At 44.2% G+C, this 16,820-nt stretch overlaps 1 protein-coding gene across 2 annotated transcripts in view; it reads right to left on the reverse strand.

The window, feature by feature from the left end:
- Positions 1 to 16,820, reverse strand: part of PRKCB (protein kinase C beta) — a 297,660-nt gene that overhangs the window by 263,816 nt on the left and 17,024 nt on the right. The window lies entirely within an intron of this gene.

Raw genomic sequence — 16,820 nt, forward strand, 5'->3', positions numbered from 1 at the left:
TCTTGTTTCAGTTTTCATGTCATAAACAAGTATTCGTTTTGCGGGAAATTACTACCACGTTTTTTGCATTTTTGTACTTTTTGTTGGAAACTTTTCTGTTTAAAATGGCCCCCAAGGATGCGTTCCTATGGGCAAGAAGGCTGTTATGTGTCTCTCGAAGCAAATTCGTGTGTTAAGTGAGTTTCATTCAGTTGTAGTGCTGTTGGCCATGAGTTCCATGTTTATGAATCAACAATGGATTAAATCAAGTGACTTCAAACAGAAACGCATCAAAACAAGGTTATATATTGATCAGCTGACAAAAATGTCACGGCCAGAGGCTCCCAGGAACCCGATCCTGTATTTCTCTTAGGAGCCATGGTTCAGTATTCATTAATTCAGTGTTGGCAGCCACTTTATAGACCATACCTACCGCACATAAAGAAAGCAGACTGCACTTCATAGTATTGTCAGTCTTAAAAAGCTGGTGTCACTAAGGTACTTGGAATAGCACTTAGACAATCCTAAGGGCTATGTAGGCTTTTTTCTTTATCATTTATGTACAGAGTCTTAGCTTGAAGACTAGGGTGAAATAAAAGAGAACTTGACTTGATTTGAATGGGACAGTGGACTGGGCCAGACAAGTACTTAGAAAGGGCTTTGACGGCATGGCGCACCACTGGTGATGAACTCAAGAGTCAACAGCGGTTTTAGGTTGAGGAAAGAAGCCTCCATGGAACATGTACGGGCTTCACTCCCCTAAGATCCACTCCCCTTGGCTTTCCTCCATGGCTTCCCTTGGGTGTTACACGGGGTCTCAAAGGGCGCAGCAATTCCAGGATGGTCCTGAGACGCAAGGTCGGCCAATCAGAAGCTCACTCCCTGGATTTTGCATCTTGAACAAAGTGATTCATCCTGCCTATGGCGTCTTGGAGGAATGAACCATCAGGTCCTGCTGCCTAGATCCCCAGAACACCTCTGGTTCCAGGACTTCGCAAAGCCCAAGTCTTCATCTTTTCCTTCACATCTCTGACATCTCTCAGGTCGCACTAATAAATTCATTTCTGGGTAAGTTAATCGGTCACGTTAGGTTATTCACAACCAAGGATGCTACCCAAGACAGGAATCTCCAAGGGGTAGCCTTTCTTCCATCCACCCTTCCTTTTGACTTAGACCTCAAAATAAAGGAAATTCCAGCACAAACCACTTTCCCCAACTGAAAACTTGTTCTGAGTGGTGGAATTTTGAAAGCAGAAAGCAGAGCAAACACACCTCTGACACACCCAGATGCTCTTCAATGAGTTCAGTTTTCTGGGCCCAGATGAATTTCATACCAGGGTCCCAAGAGATGTCACAAAGGAGATCACCAAACCACTGCCTAGGACCCCAAAAGAATCCTGGAGAACAACAACAACAACAAAAAACCACTAAGAGGTACACCAGTGTCATTCCATTTGTCACAAAGGAAAAGACACAGTGGATTCTGCAGACAAACGAGCCAGCGTAAGGAGAGTGAGACGTATCAAACTAACCTCATTTCCTTTGCGTGTGTGTTGTTTTATTTTGTTTTTGTATTTTGGACAGTTGCTAATCTGGTAGGAGGGAAGTGTGATATGGAATACATCTCTGGACTTCAGCAAAGCTTTCCTCAGTGTCGCTCATGACAGTCTTTTGGGAAAGTGAGAAAAAGGTGCTCTTGGTCTTCTCAGACATTCTGGTGGCTTCGTGACTAAGCTTCTAAGTCAAATGAGACTCTAATACAATTTGCCCTTTGTCGTAAGTAAAATGACACACAATTTTTTCATCTCTAGCTTCCCCAGTCAATGTGGGAGGGAGCAGCGTGGAGAGGCGCCACCTGTCTTGGTCACCACTGTATCCCCTCCAGCTGGCACTGTGCCTGCCACACAGATCTCCAAAAACTACTGCACGCGTGCACGCAGGAATGAATGAATCAGTCAATAAATGTATGCCAAGCTGGTGAGAGACCTCTACAAGAGCAGCAAGCGTAAATGCCTACAGGGTCAGGTCAGGCAGGAAAAATGCAGCGAACAGAGAGACAGGAGGGGTCATATCCATCCAAAGGAGTCAGTCGCTGCCAGATGGAGCCCTGGTACCTGACGGGATGCAGGACCTGGGCTGCCAGTTACCACCGTCTTTCAATAGGTGCCTAAGTATGGATATTTTCTTAGGAAATCCTATTTTTAAATATAGGTCACTAAGCTTTTTTCATGTGTTGTCTGTTTTTAGTTGAAGCTATCAGAGAGAGGGAACTTTCCTCCTCTACCTCTCCTGAGTTCTTGTGGCTGGACGAAGAATGAAACTGACATAAGACAGACTAACAGGAGAAAAAGAAACACATTTTGATTCGTGCACAGGGAGCTCTCAGGGAAATGGGACCTAAGAAGTGGCCAAAGCAGGCAGCTTTTCTACTTTTTAGACAGAGAAACAATAAATCTGTGAGGAATGAACAGAACAAAGAAACTGAGGTTCTGGGTGCTCGATTAGTGAAGAATATAAACAGAGTTTGGGTTGGGGTGGCAAATTAAAGAAATAACAAGGTTTGTTGACAGAAGTTCTCAGCCCTGAATTCCCTACCTCTGGGAATGGTAGGGAGGGTACCTTTCACACAAGAGATTGATTTCCTGCCTTCAGGGAGACAGAAGGAGGGTCAGAGCATCCTTCTTGGGTTGGTCGTTTCTTAAGTAACTTTAATTCAAAACAATCAATATGTCATTGAGGCACATTTGGGAGCAGCCTGCCCGGGGCCCCAACAAAGCAAAACAGATGCAGGGCTGCTGATGGGCTTTGCCAAAGCGGGGCCCTGGCTGCTGGTCCTCAGTCCTGTCTCTCTATTTTTATGATAAGACTTGAAGAAAGGATCAAGTGAGTCAGGAGACAGAAGTAGGATGTTAAACATATGTAAACGGAATGGATTTGACACGAGCAAATAGGAAGTCCAGAAACCCAATTTCCAAGTCCACGAATGCAACTTGGATTTAGAGGGTTTTAGATTAAGCACTTATGAATCACTTAAGGATTTCATTAGACAAAAAGCTAGTGAGTCAGCAGTATGAGATGGCTGCCAAAAATTAATGATTTTAGACTCGCTGAAGTATATTACCTACATCCGTGATTGCAAATTGGTGGCCCGCCTTATTGTTTGGCCTGCGAGTTGTTTTTTGGTTTTAAAAAAAAGTAAATAAATTACCAATCCTCCAAAATTAGAAGATTGCTTAGAAATATTCTGATTTCCTGTCTCTCTTGCAAAAAAGGAAGCATCTGGCAACGTTAGGCCTTTGTTCCCACACTGGCAACCACTGGCGTGAGCTAAGCAACCACTCCTTTGAGATGGGGCATGCACTGCCTCTGTTTGCCATAGTCCCCACCCCTCCCTATGGTCTCCCCATCAGCAGGACTATCAGTTGCCAATGCTCAACACACTTGGACTATTATTTTCCCTCTGGTACACTTGAAAGAAAATAAACATTCTTCTGTACCCATATCTCTATAAAAAGTGAAAAAAATAAGGACTGTATTCCAAAAAAAAAAAAAAAGAAAGGTGTATGTTTCCAAAAGTTGCATACTTCTCTGTATAAGTGAAGAAAATTCTTATGGTTTAATATAGTGGTATTTCTTATACCTAGGATGCTTCATTCAATTAAGGTATCTGCCTGGCTCCTGTAGGAACGTGAATTTGTGAACCCCAGTCTGTAACATGAGGTATCATGGTTCACCTCTATCCAGTGATAGGCAGACTCCAGCCAAAGTGTTACACGGGACTTCCACATCCATTACTTATAAAGTACACAGACAAGCTGGACGGCTGAGGCCAGGTTCAAGAACTCTTCGTTCCCGCGTACAATGAAACCCCCCCATATGCTGCCCATTCCTTTTAATGTCTGTATACTCACATGGAAAGACACATTGCTGGTGAAATCAGAAAGCTGCGGAACTGATGTCTTAGCCTAATACTATTTTAGTCAGTCATGAATGTGTGGGTGTAGGTATGTGCTCGTTATAAGCACAGAATCCAAGTTCTCCCATCCAACCTTGAAATTCAGAGATTTTGTGACGTTTCCACCTTCCTGACAGCCAAATATAAGATCAGGAAATGACCAAGTGATTTACAGAGGCAGAAGGCAGGAATCCAGCATAATTAGAGGTAAGTGTGCTGGGAAGAATTTTAAAAATAAGAACTTTGGTGAGGCTAAATGGGACTGTATGTTTGAGAGCCTTGAGAAGCAGGCAGAAAAGTAGCCTTTAAGGAGATATACCGATAACAGCAGCCTTTGGCTGACATCTTTTGGGTCTCTGCTCATCCTCAGAAGACTTCTCTGAAAACTAGAGGGGCGAGATCCCAGCTACAGTGTCTTCCCTATCCACCACACACACACACACACACACACACACACACACACACACACACACACACACATACACACACACACCCTTGAATGGCCCGGGGGTGGGCACCTGTCGCAAGGAGAGGCCATCAGATTATCCCAGAAACTTAGAATTAGACTTAAGAGATGCTATCAGATCCAGCTGGGAAACAGTGTGGATACAGCGAAAGAGCATGGCTGTTCCGGAGTAAACAGAGGCCCAGAAAGACAGAGAAAAAGGAGAATAAGACAGACGTGAAGGAACAAAAGAACCCAGGGCCCAGACAAAGAGAGGCAGAGAGAGCACAGCTGTCGGTGCTCCCGATGGTTTTCCAGTTCTTCCGTCCAGTCGCGCACAAAGCCCGGATCACACAGAAGAACCTCCAGTAACAACAGTAACGGTGGCGGCTGCTCACAGAGATGCTCACCATCTGCTCAGCAGTAAACGCTTTCACGTTCCTGAAAACCCTATGAGTCAGCTAATAGTATGACCCCCCTTTTAACCCCCAACCCCGACTTTTTTGAAGGTGAGGAAACTGAGGCACAGAGAGTTATAAACTAAAGTCCCAAAGGACACCCAGCTAGGAAACGGCAGAACCAGAATCGGAATCCCAACACAGCAGCTCCAGAGGCCTCGCATTTAACCATCGACTCTTCTGCCTTTTGGCCTGAGTTTGCATGAGTGAATTTCCATCACTTGTGACCCAAAAAGCCCTGCCTGAGACCCACAGAGGCCACATGGACTTAGGGAATAAAGCAGCCACCTGGAAGGCGCTGTCACGGGAAGCCCGCCAGCTCTCCCTGCTAAGTTGGCCAGCCGAGGACTACTTCCTGCAATCAGCTGGACCAGGGCCTTGGGCCACAAGCAGAGCTGTGGGATGCCATTCCCCATTCGGGCACTGATGTAGCATCGCCTGGACCAGTCTGTGTCGAGCATCCAGTATGTGCCAGCTATTGTCCTACGAGATGGAAAATTAGCAGAGAACGAGACAGGCCACGGCCCTGCTCCCCTAAAGCTTACTGTCCAGAAGAGGAAGACGGACAAATGATTCTGAACAGTTATAGATGCCATGAAAGGGGAAAAGCGGTGACGTGAGGAGACAGTGTTGAAAGGGATACTCAGGTAGAGTAGAGGGAGGACAGGGGACTGCTGAGCCGTGCTGGAACTGATGAGAAGCAGCTACGACACTAAGGAGGAGTCAGAGAGGCAGGGGGGTGGAAACAAGCTTGGCCAACTCAAGCACCAGAGGAAGTCACGGTAGACAGAGCGCACGTTCATTCCACCCCTTGGTGGGCCAGGCACGTGGAGAGAGAGGCAACCCTGCTTCAGCGCCTTGCCTCCTGAAACTCGGAGGCCAGTGAAGGAGCCAGGGTGTAGGCTGCAGAGAGGGCCAGCTCTTCATTCCTCCCGGTGTCCACATCCTTTGCAGCATGGCTTTGCAACACCTCTCTTCCATTCCCCCACTTCTGGACTACAGGATGTGCTGTGACTGGTTTTTGGCCAGTAGAATGCAGCCTAAGTCTGTGTGCCAATTGGAATCTATTCCCAAGAGTCCCCGCACGCTTGCACTCTTAGAACCGTGGAAGCTTGCTCAACCCGTGAATGAGCCTGGGTCTCCTGCTGGACAAGGAGACCCACAGGGTCCAATCTCCCTACTGCTCCAGTGAACACACATCCCAGTGCTGGACACAGGAGTGAAGCCATCCCAGACCTTCCAGGCCCCAGGAAACCTGCCAGCTGACCACAGACACACGAGCGAGCCCAGCCACGGTCAGCACAACTGCCCAGCTGACCTGTAGACATTTGTGCAGTTTAGGAGCAGTTTCTAACAAAGAAGTAGCTAATTCATACACATAGGGTGATGCTCAGACAGAATAAAGCACAAGGGACCACGAGGACAGTCAGAAACAGCCCATGAGAACCTGCTTTGTGGCTGTGCTTGGCAGCCCTGCCAGGGTCCTGATCAGCCTGCTTCCATGGCTGCACGTGGATGCCCTATAAAGCCACTGCTCTGACCGGCCCCAGGGAACCGAACACCAGGGGCTTCATTCACTGAAACTCCCCAGTAAGCAGTGAACATCAGACACTCCTGGCTTTAAATCCCAGCCCTGCCTCTTCCAAGCTGGGGCAAGTGGCTTAACCTCTCCGGCCTCTGTTTCCTCCCCTGACAACGGAGTAAATACATAAAGCGCATTAGGGAATACCGGTCACACAGCACACGCTGTGTCAGTTTGTAGTTATTACATATAAACAAAAGGGAGGGAAACTTCCCATGTGAGGAACGTATCACTCCCTGCAGTATCTGAAAGAATTTTGGATGGAGTAGAGTCGTGATGTTCAATCATACCAAACTATAGTAAGTGGAAGTTGTCCTCTTCAATCCTTTTTCAATCCCCGTGATTATATCAAAGGAGAAAGTCTCAGTTTGGTGCTTACATGTTCTGAACACCACCCTAATATTTACCAGATTCCCTTTAGAACAAAGAGAGAGAATGTTCCAAACGCTGATCCTTGTCAGCCAACAGTACCTCTCTAGAATTTCATACTATTTTTTTTAATTATATTCATTTTTATAGTTAAGAATTCTTTACGGTGATATTGTTTTTCCATTCATATCGTGATAAAGTTTCCATTAAAATAAATCTGTTGAAATGAAAAAACCATTAAAAAATATTTTTTAAACAGTAAGTTCATGCTGTCTAGCACAGGGAACCATATTCAATAGCTTGTAGTAACCTATGGTGAAAAAGAATATGGAAACAAATATATGTATATTCATGTATGACTGAAGCATTATGCTGTACGCTAGAAATTGACACACTGTAAACTGACTATACTCCAATAAAAATATATATATAAATTAAGCAGCATAACTATAAAAACATTTTAAAGGACAGAGTACACACAGAGCAGACTATTAGGGGATATTGGCATAAGGTAGAGAACATGGATAAAATTTGGAATTCAACCTGATTCAAATTCCAGCTTAGCCAAGTTACTAGCTCTATGACTGTCTTAGTCAGCTTTTGCTACATAAGGCTGCAGGAACAAATAACCCCAAAATGCCAGTGGCTTAAGACATGCAAAATTTAGTTCCTGTTCATGCTACACATCATTGCAATTGTCCGTGCCTCTGTGGCTTTGCTCTTTTATATGCCAGGACACAAGCTGAAGAAACAGCCCTTGCTTGGTCTTGTGGCAGAGGGAAAGAGAGCGATGGCCAAACCAATGGGGCTCATAGCTTCAGCTTAGATGTAGAGTATCTCATGTCTGCTCCATTCCACTGGTCAGTGTGCATCACGTGACTACGTTCCGCGTTCCGCATTCCACATCAACAGGAAAAGGAAAGTTCATCCCTCATACTCCACATCACACAGCAATGGGTGGGAATATATAATCCCCTTACATAGAGAAAGCAGTAATTGATTCAATAATATAACCCACCATAATGACCCTGAGCAAGTCATCTCACTTTTATTTCTCCATTTTTGAGATGAGAATGCCTATTTCAGAGTCAAGCTCAATCAGTATGAGTTCCCTTTCCCCTTCCCATCTTTTGAAATTCACTCAGGGCAGCTCAAACCAAATTTAGAAAGACCTTGGTAGACCAGTTGTATTCAAGCATTTAGTCCAAGATTGATAACCAGCTACCAGTGATCATCCATGTGAGATGAACGTACTCCCCTCCCGAACTGGTCACAGTCCCCTCTACACCACTCCTGTCCACCTTATGAAAATCTTACTGGAAAAACACTTATCATTGCTGGAACTAAAGAGAAAACAGAGAGGAAATGGTTGTTAATGGACATCATAGCATTAGTGCAGTGATTAAGAGCATACATTTTGGAGTTGGAATCGTAGCCCTGCCACTTACTTGCTCCATGTCCTTGAGGAAGTTGAATAACTGAGTCTCAGATTATCCATAAAGTGGGGACAATAAACTACGTTTTATGTTATTATGAAATTTGAGTGAGATAATTCACATGTATGGCTCATTACTGTGCCTGGCCCAAACAAACAGAAACTCGTATTAATGCTGCTAACATGTCACAAAGTACAGACGTTCAAGTATTTCAAATCAACATTTGGCATCCCGTACAGGGAAGTCCTTGCTTAGACCAATTGTGTCTAAGTCTGAGTCCAATTTTTGTTTCCCATTCTGTGATACAGGACAGTGCACTGCTCCCTGGAAATCCTGTAGAAATGCCCTGACCTTGCCTCTATCTGTAAAGGATTTTTAATTCTTTAAGGCCTGAAAAAATAAAAGGTACAAAGTCATTTCTGAGTGTGATAAATGGATGTGGACTATGGACAGTTTCCCCAGCCTTCTGTTCACAGGGCATTTCATCAAAATGCTGCTGTCAGGATACAAGGAGACCCTCAGAAAACAGGACCTCCACCCTCACCCCAAGGAGAGGATCTCCATTTACTATTCTTAGGAGCTGGATCTTCTGTCTTCTGTGAGGTGGACATTTTTAGCAACAAAGCTTGTTCCATCTCCCAGCTGGAGGACTTGTCACCAATTACTTGGAAAAGAGATGAATAATTAAACAGACTTTTCTCTCAAGATACTAAGTGGAAGTGTCTGGGTAATAGTGAAAGGTTAAAGATAATAATCTCCCTGTGGCTCACAGCACAGGTCTATTTCTATTTCTATTTCGACGTCTGCTCAAGCTTTCAAAGTTTTACCAATGACTGCACAAGTAACGACCTTGGGTTAATCACTGATGCTCTCTGAGCCTCAGTTTTCTCACCTTTAAAATGGGAATCATAGACGGCTTGGAAACACTTTGTTAGGTTTCAAGAGCTGCATCGATATAAGGAAGTCTATCATTCCAGATCTCAAAGTGACACAGGACTCAGGATTTGATGAAAATAGACCAGAACAAAGCACAAACACAAACAACTAGTGTGAAACAAGGAATGTCGCTCACCAACCAGTCCTGCAAGGATGGAGTCATTAGTCACTGAAGTCGATGACCAACAGTGACCCTAAGAGGAATTCAGGACGAGAAACTCTGTGCCTGGGAAAAACAGGTTCCTGAGATAGTTAGATGAATTTGAAAGGACCAAGAACCTTGCATCTGCTCATACATACAAAAGCACTAAGATCACTAACTAGAGATCCCTGTTCGTTGTGACTAGCAGTAAACTTTTACTGAGATGTATGCTTGACTGCGTGTATTTTCTAGCCGAAAATCATGTCTATATGCTGGCTTCTCCCCTTCCTCTGCAGAGCAGTTCCCTTGGAGCCGCTGAGGGTCTGTCTCCCTGGCTACAGTTCTCAGTGAGGTCCCTGAATAAAACTTAAACACACAACACTTAAACTGCGCGTTATCTTTCCATCGACACTAGTGAAGGACCGTTATCTAGTAGATTGAGGTAAACTTCCTACAAATCAATAAGAAAATGTAAAAAAAAAGGGGGGGGGTAGGCATTCACAGAAGAAGAAATGCAACTGTCCAATAAATAGATATCAGGATGCTCAACCTCACTAGTATAGCTAGCTCAGTGGTAGAGCACATGCTTACCATGCACAAGGTCCTGGGTTCAATCCTCAGGACCTCCATTAAATAAATAAATGAATAAACAGACACACACACTGCCAGTGGAAGTGTACACGGATCCAGCCACTGTGGAGAACATCTGGCACTATCTTAGCAAAATCTGAATCATGTAGACCCCCATAGCCATGCCATTCTCCTTCCCAGTAACTGGAGAAACATCTGCATGTGCATGAGATCTGCATATGGAGGCTCATTGTTGCACTGTTTGTAATAGACACCACCCCTAAAAATACACAATCTAAATGTTGCTCAACAGGGGTGTGGCTATAAAAATGGGAGAAAGGACGTGCTGTGGAACTCTAGGGAGTACACTGTTAAAACCCTAACAGCAAAGATTGCTCATCAAGATGCTGTGAAGTAAAGAGGCTAGTTGTGGGATGATGGGTGCTGTATGACACCACTTAGCAACACACACACACGCACACGGACACACACCCGCAACTCTACCATCCAACCTGTACGGATACAAATATGAACAGAGAAAAGATTCTAAACAGAGACACCAATGGTGACCTCTGGGGAAGGGAGGGAGGACCTAGATTGGGATGTCAAAGAAGCCAAAAAGGTCTTTAATACTTTACCTATGATATTTAATTCATCCTAATGAGGTAATACCTATGCATTTCTTACGAATTTAATTTCTCCCTTTGACACAGCAGAACATCCACGGTGGGTCACAAAATCTAGCTGACCCCAGAATCCACAGAAGAGATGCGTTTACGGAGATAAGTCTGGCCAGAATTATTGCCACGTGACTGTGGCTGCCAGCTCCCCAGATGCAGTCTCTACTCTGAGAAACAGGAAGCCACGGCACACCTGGCTTTTTGCTATTCTATTAGCCTAAGATCTACAGGCTTAATCCCTTCCCAGGGGCGATAATTAACATTTGCAGTGCAGGCACTCTACAATCAATAGAGTTTTAACAATTGCTGCTCTTATCTGCTTACACTTAGGTGGGGGAAGAGAAGAGATGCTTTGGTGGAATATGAGCAGAAAGGATAGCATTCAAAAGGACACTAGAGTCTGAGGGCAATTTGGCCAGGTAGGGGTTCTGAACCCAGGAAGAGGGGGATGGAGAGCGAAGACAAAGTTGAAAAGGCAGATTTTTTTTTAGCGTGACATGCAGAGCCTTTCAAATTCTGGGCTTTATGTCTGCCTTTCCAGAAGCTTCGCTGAGCTCCATGGAGCCTGGCAGGGAACAAAGTGTAGGGTACGACCTATGACAATAGAAAGGAGTGACCGACCAACGCAGAAGCATCAGCTGAAACACAGTGATCAGCCCAGCTTCGTCCACTGTTTCTGGCATTAAGAGACCTCAGAGGCCCTGGCCGTAAGTACCTTCTCTCCACTAAAGGAAGTAAAGGATGGGAAATGGAGAAGGTTCTATCTTAGGTCTCCCAGTTGATCCCAGCATCCACCCTCAAATAGGTTTCTGCGATAAGAAGTCTCTGTTTTTCTCTGTCCCAGGATTTATCACAATCTATAACGATCTTTTCCCCCCTAGTTTATTTGTTCGTTGTCTGCCTTCAACTAGGATGTAAGTTGCATAAGGAGCAAGGACCTCCTCCATCTTGTTCATCACTGCAGCCCCAGTATTTGGCATGCAGTAGGTGCTCAATAAGTACTTTTTTTTTATCGTGCAGGTGTAGATACTTCCAGAAATACAAGAGTCTTGAAACATAGTACCTGGGGTTGAGATAGATCTCTGAACAGAGAGAATGATTAAGAAAGAGAACTGGAAATGACTAGTTTGGAAGGCACCACTTCTGTTCCTAAAGTTAAGGGCATAAAATCATAAGATCTGATGAGGATTCTTATCTGTGGCTCTGTGCATTGTTTGAAAGTTAGAAACGTCATGCCAGTGGTTCCACAAAGGAGAAAAAGGAGACCCTTATTACAAACTTCCAAAGCTTGACCTCTGCTTAGCTAAGATTTTATTCCATATCCATAAGTGACAAGGTTGGTACAAAAATAAGAGTAGTTACTTCCTCTTTTATGTTTAAAAAAAAAAAAGCAGAGAGAAAAACTTACTGAACTCTGAACTTCCTCTCTCCTAACCACAACTTACTACTGACTTAACTTCGGCAAAATAATTGCCAAATAAATAATAATTAGGTAACTTACTGGGCGCTGACAAAGTTTCTGTCTGAAACTCTGCCTGGAACACTGTCTATTGATTTCAACCTTTTCAAAGAGATCGTCCATGGATCCTGATTGGAAGGGGACAAAACTGACCCAAGGCTGCCAAGAAACTGCTCAGCTCAGCTCAGCTTTGCGGCTGCCTCAGCTCCCGTCACAGGGCAGACATCTTCTATGCCAAAGTGAAACTGAGCCCAAATTGGCAGACGATTCTGAGGCACAAATCTGCAGCCAGATACCCAGGACGGAGCCTGGACATTGGGTGCAGCAGCCTCTATCTAAGCCCAGACCCTGCTGCTTACCAGCTCTGTGACGTTAGAGAAGTGGCTTAACCTCTCTGGGCATCTGTTTTCTCATATGTTAAAGGTTTTTGTTTCTGGTATCGTCAAGCAGACGCCAACTGAACCCAAGCTTCCTGCAGATAACAAGTTTGACTCTGGACAAAAAATTTTTTTAATTTTCTATTTCACCTGAAAACACTGGAGAGTGAGAAAAAGAAGGCAGATTCTGGAAGGTGGAGCTGAAATTTGAAACAAGGGAATAGCCATTTTGCAGCTTGTACCCTGAGAACAGGCCATGGTCAGCACCAAGTGGGAGCTAAAACTCCAAAACAGAACCCTAAGTCTTTCTGCCTTTAGAATCAGAGGACAGAGTTCAGGTCAACCATAGATACTGGAAAGTGAGGATGGAATACAAGAATACAGACAGCCCAGAGAGGAGGAGCCCCAACGTCTGTGTACAGGCAGACCTCGGAGATATTGTGGGTTCAGCTCCAGACCACCGCCATAAAGCAAATATTGCAATAAAGTGAGTCACAAATTTTTTGGTTTCCCCATGCATATCAAAGTTCTGTCTACACTCTACTGTAGTCTGTCAATTGTGCAACAGCATTATGGCTTAAAGAACAATGTATATATCTTAATTAAAAAATACTTTCTTACTAAAAATACCAACACAATTACAATAGTAACATCAGATTACTGACCACAGATCACCATAACAAATATAATAATAATGAAAACATTTGAAATGTGCAAATTACCAAAAGGTGACACAGAGACACAAAGCGAGCAAATGCTGTTGGAAAAATGGTGCCAACAGACTTGCTAAATGCAGGGTTGCTACAAACCTTCAATTTGTTTAAAAAAAAAAAAAAGCAGTATCTGCAAAGTGCAATAAAGTGAAGCACAGTAAAGCAAGGTCTGCCTGTATAAACTCTTTGCAAGTGTCTGGCTGGCTTTTAAACCTTGTATGCATGGGGCAGCCTCAAGGAAGCCTCAAAAATAAAATAAAAAACAGAACGGCCATCAGAGTTGATGTCTAAGAGACAGCTGACTGTCCAACCAAGTTAATAGCGTACTAAGATGAAAACATCCACTTTCTCCAGAGAAACACAACAGAACCCAGTCTCCACAACATGATACTCACAATATCCAGGATACAACCTGAAATTGCTCAACATACAGTAAACCAGGAAAATATGGCCCATCTCAAGAGAAAATATAATCAATCAAGGGGAAAAAAGGAGAAACAATTCCTAGTAGGTTGGGGCGATAATGTGAAACTGTATGAGATAGAACGCATTTGGCTGCAAGTAATTAAAAAAAAAAAACCCATCTTGAAATGGTTTAAATAGTAAGAGAATTTACTGTGTAACGAGACCAAATCACCACGGATAGGGCTATACTGAGGTTAGTTAATTCAGTGGCTCAGGGACATCGTGAGGGACGCAGTTCCTTTCCATCCTTCCACACTGCCATTCACAGCATGTCAGCCTTGACCCTCACGATCAAAACAGCTGCCACAGTTCCAACATATGACATGAGGTACTTGAAGACAAATCCTTTGTCCTGTGAGATATGCTGTCCCATGAGGATATGCCTTTTGGTACTTAACACACCCTTCTTGGGATCAAGAAGGGAGAGACTGATGACACCTGGACGGTGGCAGAGCAAATAATTAGGAGAATCCTGACTCTTTCCCAACCCTGTTAAGCTTCTGATTAACTCTCCAGCCACCTACCTCCCGACAGCTTGTAAGGGTTCCGCTATTAACAACCAAAGCATCCTATTGGAAACAATCCCCAGAACTGGAAAACTAGGAACATTTGCCCTAAGTAGAAGACAAGCATGAAAAACACACTGAAAATTAAAATTATTAAATTCTGGCAGCCGCATAGTTCTGAGCCTGAGGTTGCCTCAATCGTTTTATTTAAAAGGGAAATTAGCATGCATTAAAAAGATGTCTAAGACATGACAGCATCACACTGAGACATTCTCCTTAACAATCAGAAGAATAAAAGAATTGAAGGGAAAAATATATATCTTACACGTGTTATTTCCATGCGTGTATTTAATGTCACATACAATTAAAATCTCTTGAGTATCACCAGTAATATGCTTTAAGTATTTTGAAAAATACAGCCCTGTATTGATAACTCCCAAAACTTAACCACCATCCCTGACTTCTCATTATTCCCAATTGCCTTTTGGACACCTACACCTGGATATACCATGGGCATCTCAAACTCTACACAGCCAATGCAGATTTCACTATCTTTGCCTCCAAGCTTTCTCCTCTTCTTGAATTTTCTACTGCTCTCAGTGATAAGAACTGACAATATTTATACTACTTTTATTGTTGGATGTGCCAGGAAAACTGCTGCTCTGCCCTACACAAACATTATCATGTTTGATCCTTACAAATCTTTGTAGAAGGCACCACCCTCATCATTTCCCCCTTTGTAAAAGTAAGGAAGCTAAGGATAAGAAACATGCCGGGGGTCACAGGATCTGAATTCAGATCTAATTCTCTTTTTATCTACTTCACAAAGCAAACAGAGACCATCAAGCAAGAATTCCTCAACTGGCCTTAAAGGTATTTGATTTCCCATCCCTCTTCCTTTCTTCTCTCATTTTCATCTGTGCTCTCCCCTCTCATCTCCTGGAAGGATGTCCTCCATGGTCCTTCCTTACTCCAACACTCTCTCGTCGACCTCACCTCGATGAAAAGAACCCTGCTCACTTTGAATCGGGAGATCTTTGTCTCTACTTTCTGAGTTCTCCTGACTTCTTTTCGCCTCTCCAAATCTTCTCTTCCCCAAGCCTAATATTCCCAGTCTTTCAACTACTACCTCTTAGCAATTATCTTTTCTCTCTTGCTTCCCGTCCCCCATCAATGATGCTCTTCTTCACTCTTTCTCTGCTTCTGCTTCTGCTTCCTCGAAACTCAGTTGAGAACTTGAGCTCCTCCATGCAGCCTACCCAATACCCTGGGACTAGAGCTGCTCCCAGAGCACCCCCTCCATCACCATTAGAGCGCGTATCACGTTGTATTATAAATGTTTGATTTATGATTTTTCCTATGAGACTGGAGGCTGCTGAGGGGAGAAACATGCCTTATTTCCCTGTATTCCCCCCACTCCCGCACATGAGGAGGTGGCCGAATATGCCAGCTGGACCACACTGTGCTGTTACTCCTTTTATATCACTCTCCTCTCAGTGGATTTTGGAAAATATACAGGAATGTAAACCACACCTTGACAGGTCACTGTGCTCTGGCCAAAGGCTGCTCAGGGGTCCTGGCAAAACAGCTGAACACACGAGCTTCAGAATCAGATGGTCTGGGCTTATCACTCTCTTCAAATACATCTTGGCTTCAAGAACTGGGGCAACTTATTCAATGTCCCTACGCCTCCATTTCTTCATGGAGGTAAAATGAGGTTTATCTCCTAGGGTGCTGCAGACTTTAAATGAGATTACACGTGAAGCATTCAGCAACATGCTTCAATAAATTAGAACAGCTCTTCGGGGAAGCACTACCATTCCTTGCATGTGTCTGTTGTATGTGAATTCTTCCTTCCAAATGATGCAAGGACTTCGTGGTTGTCAGCCTGTCCTCCCAGCCCAGCAACTCACACACAAAGAAAGCAGCTGATGGTGGTCACGTGACCACCCAAAGACCTCAGACCACTTTCTGAATTCCTTATTCAGGGCTATGGCTAAAAATCTACAGAGGTGCAGACACCTTCCCTGGACAAAAACAATTTTTTGAAAATATTTTCTCCCACTAGAGAATTTCCTCATCCTGTCAAGTTTTACCAGTTTCCCCCATGCCATTCACCGCGAGCAGGCTTCCCTGGCCCTGAGGGATGAGCCAGCTGCATCCCGCCCCCAGAGGCTGCCTGCCTGCTGATCCACTCACTCTGCTCGGGCTCCCCCCGCCCCCTGGCCCTCTCCCACCCCAAGCCCTCCACCTTAGTGGCTGGAACTCAGAATCTGACCCAGGCAGACCTGAATTCAACCCAGGCTCTGCAGTTCTTAGGAAAACTCTTTATCCTCGCAGAGCCTGTTCCCTCACCTAGGAATGGGGGTAATAAGAACAGCAAATCTTGCCGGAGGATGAAGAGTCGAAGGGATGAAGTTTGTGAAATCCCCAGCTCACTGCAAGCCCTCAAATATGAGCTGTCATTGTCGTCACTGTCACCACCACCACCTCTACCTTCCTTTTATACAGTCCTGAACTCAAATCTGTGTTTGAATCCCAACTCTATGTAACTTTGGAAAAATGTCTTACCTCTCTGTGCCTCAGTTTTTCCTACACAAAATGGGAATAAAAGTGGCCACCTGATGGGGATGCTGTGAGAATTAAATGAGTTAAAACACATAAAGCACTCAGTACTTACCCTCAGCCAGGCACAGAGTAAGTACTCAGTAAACGTCAGCTCGAGTCAGCAGCATTTGAAAGCTTTAT

Source organism: Camelus bactrianus, chromosome 18 (genome assembly GCF_048773025.1).
Source record: "Camelus bactrianus isolate YW-2024 breed Bactrian camel chromosome 18, ASM4877302v1, whole genome shotgun sequence".
NCBI lineage: Eukaryota > Metazoa > Chordata > Mammalia > Artiodactyla > Camelidae > Camelus > Camelus bactrianus.